Raw genomic sequence first — 6,000 nt, forward strand, 5'->3', positions numbered from 1 at the left:
CACTAATAGAATTAGCCATGCTTCATTTCCCATGGTCTTCTGTCCTGTCTTGGCCTCGTGATGGATGGAGCTTCACACAGAGGAGTGAGTGTGCTTAGAAGTGTGCCCAGTGTTGGTCTGACAACGGGGCCAGTTACAACCATTTGCTTTGGTCAGTGTGGTCACTTGTGATGTGGCCAAGTCGATGAAAGGACTTCGTCATTATGACAATAATACACTTTTAGATTGTTTGTGTTTGAAATATGATGAAGAACTCTGTTGTGTTATTGCATTTGCCGTATGACACATTAACAGTGGCGGAGAACGTATTCAGATACGTTCTCCGCCACTGTTAATGTGTCGGAGAACGTATTCAGATATTTTACTTGATTAAAAGTAGCAGTACTACTGTATATTGCGGAAATACTTTTCTTACAAGTAAAAGTCCTGCATTTAAAATTCTAGGTAAGTAAAGCTGTTATAATGCTACTTAGTAACTGCCCTGGCAACTGCCTATCTGCAAGAGGGCTTACCAAAAAGTTTGGTAGTTGCTCATGCTGTAACACCAAGTATTCATACACCAGCATCATTAGCTCCCTCATCTTGTCTTTCTGCTTCCATGATGCCAGCTATTTGACCAGCTTGAAGTTCTTTACGTTGAACGCAGCATGGAAGAGCAAAATCTGTGCACGTTCACATGGGCGGGAACTGCTGCATACCTTTACCGCCGGGTTTGAAATCGCCTTCCCTTTGCTGCCTTCACCTCACTGAAATGACCAAAGGTGGCGAGTTAGTAGAGGTGTGAAAGTCCTACAAGTAAATTTGAAGTATGAGCATCAAAATATTTTTAAAGTATTAAAAATATCGGTCCTCTTGGAAACATTCAAAGACTTGAGCGATAATTTCCAACGCACCTGCATCTGAGACAGTTTGATGTCTGAATATCTTTCTTCAAACAAAGTAAGCAAAGTAAGCAAAAATACCATATAGGCAGCAAAACGGTGTGTCGGTATTATATTACCGTATTATATATAATATTTTCACTTTATTCCTGATGTTTTAATATGTAAGCAGAATTTTGATGTTGTTGCTCTCAGAAGTTTGAAATTTTAACTAGTTTATATACTGTTGGGTATTTACTCCTCAACAGTGTATAATTTATTTATTCATTTTTGTACGATCTCAATGTGAAAAGTAACTTGGAAATGTAGTGGAATGAAAGATACAATATTTGTCTCTGATATGTAGTATAACTATAAAGTTGCAAAAAAGGTACTCAAGTAAAGTACAAGTTCTTTAAAACTGCACTTAGCCACAGTAAGGCTACTTGAGTAAATGTACTTAGTTACTTTCCACCAGTGCCAGTTAAAGGGGTAAGTAATTGGTTTTTGTGAGAGGAGTGTGTGTTTCTGTTATAAGGCCCTGGCACACCAAGTGGAGGGTTGGCCCCAATGTTGAGTCGTCAGTGAGAGTCTGTGGTCCTTGTCGCTGTGGTGTATCCTGCACCGTTGGCCCTCGTCAGTGCTCTTGAGTTCTTTAGCAGAAACGTTTTGTTTGTGTTTGTGTTATCGTTCACTGGAGCAAGGTAAATATGCTCTGTTCTTTCGGTATTTGATTGTGTTGTTTATGTGCTGACCGGCTCACTGGGGTCAAGACGGTCGTCTGGTTTCCCTTTTTGAATGATGATTACAGACTACCACTGTCTGCTGATGGGAAGAGTTTTTTCCTCTCATGCACGCACAGAACACACGTGCTGGTTGGCGGTTGGTTGAAGTCTCTGCGGTGTGTTCGTGTGCAACTTTTTGGCCGAGACGCAGTCGACGTGAAGCGACACTGCTTTGGTGTGTCTGGGCCTATAGACCAGATTTTTAAAAAAAACTTCCACTTGACAGGAAAAAAACCCCCAATTTGGTTTCACTGCACCTGCATTAATCAAAAAAAAATCTTAAATCGTTTTTTTTTTTTTTAAATGAAGTGAGGTCAAGTTTTAAGGTTGGAGCCTTCTTGAAATATTTTCATGGGCACTCTCCAGATGGCAAAGTTGAAGTCTCAGGGGACCGGTTACACCAAGGTCTGAATTTCACCACAACAATAGGTAATGACCTCCATATGTTTTTGAAAAACATCATACCGAATACCATGTGGAGAGGATCACACTTTATCACACTGCAGCTTCAAGAAAGCTCCTCTACTACCCTGATAACACTCTTGCACAAATAGCATCTGACAGAAACCATGCCATTAATAAACCTGGCGTCTTTATATACCTATAAGCTATAACCTTCTCTAAGGTTAAAGTGACCTTCCTTTCCTTGTTGTTTCTAACCTACTTTGGACCTGCTTCAGAATATCCAAATAGTTTATCCAGAATATCCATTCACTCTGCGGTCTACGAGAACAGCAGATGCATCATCACAGTTTGATGAGCCACAGAGGTCTGCCAGTGTGTAGCTGGCAATTGACAACAATGGCTATATTTGGAAGTTAAGTATGACGCATATCATATTTGTCCCTAAATGTGTTTTAGATGGCTGAGTGAAAACGTGTGCGTTTGTGTGTGTGAATATCATATGGTTGGTAATGTTGTTTTGGGCCGTTTATGGCTCCTAACAGGGGGTTGGTCTCTAATTATCTTGGTTACAGAGGCATGGCCAACAGACTGCAGGCCACACACTCTTCACAGGACGTGCACTGACCTGTCTCATGTTCGTCTGCTCGCCAGTCCAACACACACACATGCGCAAAAAACTAATGCTTCTTTATTGAGCAGTGACTCACCCTATATAACCTTCTGTCCAGGGTGCTCTAAACCCAAACTTTATTTGCTGTCATGTGGGATCAGATGGACATGCTGTTCCTTCTGACACAATAGAGGTTTAACTTTTTTTTTATTCTTACTCTGATATAGGGGTCAATTTTTTATTTTGAAAGCAAAAAACAGGTGAGACTTTTATTTAAAAGTATGTAATGAGGCAAAAATCCAGATGAAAAGCTGCCTTATGTGCTATAACGAAATTGTAACACTGACATTTTAATCATCTGAAGCTTTCTCTTTGAAGGACTACTAATACAATTTGCATTTTCCCAAGTTTGTCTTTCTCCAGCAGAAGTATTTTCAGAGCTTTTGTTGCACAAGCTGTAAACTGCAGAGAAGTGTGCTATGTGTGAAAGCAAACAACAACATTTTTGGGTGAGACTCATTGTAGGCCAACGAAATTAAAAAAAAATCTGGGTGTTACTTTGTGAAAATCAGTAGAAAAAATGAAAATGATGAGCTTTAATTGTCAAAAAATTACACGTAACACATGCAAATGAAGACACACTCCAGTGTTTGTATATATACGTACGTGCACGCGTGTCCACATGTACATGCACACACACAGACTGTGTACAGTATCTGATTTGGCGTCTCCTCTGAGCTTTCTCACCACGACCACAATTCATTAGTAATTGACCGCAGCAGCCTCACTCATTAAACATTAACAGGCTACTGGTGAATAATTGATTAATGATATGAGGCGATCTGCAGCAGCATTCTGACAATAAGAGTGCATGGATGAGTGGAAGGAAAGGCCGAATCAATGCGACGCCATGCAAAGGCCCCGACACATGACATAGATACACGCACGCGCACAGGATCACATAGTCACTCAGTCACTCACTCACCCACCCACTCACAATTTAATGAACTCACTGGTCAAGTGCAGACATTTTTTTCTGTAAACATACTGTACTGTGCATAATAATTTAAAAAGCATTTTGGTGAGAGGCACTGACCAATGACCAGACTTGGAACAAGATATTGACGAATAATGCCACCACCTTTGTGCTCCAAGATTTCTATCAATCTCAGTTTTAGAGCCAGTGCCGGTTGATCTCATTTTAGACAGAACGCTAACCCAATTTCTTTGAGCAAACACTCTGCCATTTGTGAGTCCCAACAGGAGCTCATGGTGTGTTTTTGTGATTATTGCAGCCTGAATATTGCAGTCATATTCGCAGCTTTTTTTTTTTTTTAAATTTTGTCTGTGTCTTTTTGTGAGAAATTGTGGATGGGTTGCGGCAAAAAAAGAAAAAAAAAGAAAAAGAGGATGATGGAGGATCAGTACACAACCTCCACAACCAAGAACGGCACTGTTCCCTATCGCCAGGACAATATCATTTGTCAGTGCCTTCTAAAAATGCTGCAAATCACTGTTGCAAAAAATAAAACTGTTTTCTGCTTTGACACTGCTATGCCTGAGGTCTGGTCAGGTTTAGACACCAAAAAAGCTTGAGAGGGTTCCTGCTCTATTAAGGTTAGGGTGTGCCCATGCTCATGGTTAAAAGACGCCAATGCTGATTGTCTGCAGGGAACAGGAAGCGAGCCGTGGTCTCTCATGTTTCCCAAGTTTTGTTGACCCATCGCATCCAATTCTGTGTATCAGTGTGTTGCAAATTACGCTTCACTTTACTTAATGACTCCCTTGAGAAAGTAATTTGTTACACCACTTCTTACATTGCTTTTGCATTACATCGAATGAGACACATTAAGAACAAAACATTAAACCCTACATATGCCCACGTATCAGCACATAACCAGGAGATTTAAGACAGCGCTGCAGTAGGCTTTAACTGCCTCAAAATGAAACTATATCAATATATGAAAGAGGGTGGCCTTCCTAACACCACATAGTAACTGCCTCAACATAAAATATCAATAGGCCTAAATAAAATAACATAAAGAGTGACCTTCCTAACACCTTTAGATGATGACAGACATAAAAGAATAATTACATGTTTAAATGGCATAATCTGCATTTAACTGGAAAACACACTCAAACTAACTCTCTCAAGTCACCCACTCACCAAACCATGGCCTTGTAGCAGAGGAAGAGTGGGTCGTCCAGCAACTGGAAGATCGGCGATTCGATCCCCGGCTCCTGCAGTCTGCATGTCGAAGTATCCTTGAGCAAGATACTGAACCCCAAATTGCCCCTGATGGCTGTTCCATCGATGTGTGAGTGTGTGTATATGGTTACTGAGTAGCCGGTGGCGCCTTGTATGGTAGCCTCGGCCACCAGTGTGTGACTGTGTGTGTGAATGGGTGCATGTGACACGTAGTGTAAAAAGCGCTTTGAGTGGTCGGAAGACTAGAAAGGTGCTATACAAGTGCAGTCCATTTACCATTTACTAGTCTAGCTCATTAGACGCGTTAATAACTACAGCAGTTGTTATACATCATGAGAAGGAGATCCTTAAATCTTTTGTCAGACAACCTGTTACTCCTCTGGCTCATTACCACAGGTGCTCAGGCTGAAGAGCCTCACCACAGGTGCTCTGGATGGCGTCGCTGTTGACCATTATGCAGATTATTGAAGAACTTGTGTGATACAAGTGGTTTGATTAGTAACTGTAATGTGATAATTAAATATGTTTACCCGTGAAAAGTAATGCACCAAAACTTGTACATATACCGCAAACGATGAACCAGTAGTTCGTTCATAACCTATGTATTCTGGAACACTGCAAACACTGACCAATGTGCTAACGGGAGTAAAGAAGGAAGCGATCCTGAGCGGTCCGTAAGGGGGCAGGTTAGGGCAATGAATGTGTCGCCATACACAGGACTTTCCCCAGGAGACGGACATTCAGGAACATGTAAACTTTGAGGGAACTTAAGGTCATTTTAAGATACGTTCTCACTATGTTTCTTTTCCTAAGCCTTACCACAGTAACTTTACTTCCCTAAACCTAACCTCTGTTACTCTATGTCAGTTGTGTAACTTTACGTCAAGGGCGTAACGTCATCTGTGGGGAGCTAATTCATAGCACAACATACGAACTGTAGAGTGTGTGATAGGGATGCACTATATTGAATTTAGATGGAGACATGACACACAATGTTTCTCAATATATTCATTCATTGTGCAAAATAAGAAAAAGCATAATGACAGATTCATTTTAAAGGGATAGTTCAATATTTGGCAAATTCGCCTATTGCCGTAATCCCTATAGCCATATGAGTAGGTACATTACCTT

This window comes from Epinephelus lanceolatus, chromosome 5 (assembly GCF_041903045.1).
Source record: "Epinephelus lanceolatus isolate andai-2023 chromosome 5, ASM4190304v1, whole genome shotgun sequence".
Classification (NCBI taxonomy): domain Eukaryota; kingdom Metazoa; phylum Chordata; class Actinopteri; order Perciformes; family Serranidae; genus Epinephelus; species Epinephelus lanceolatus.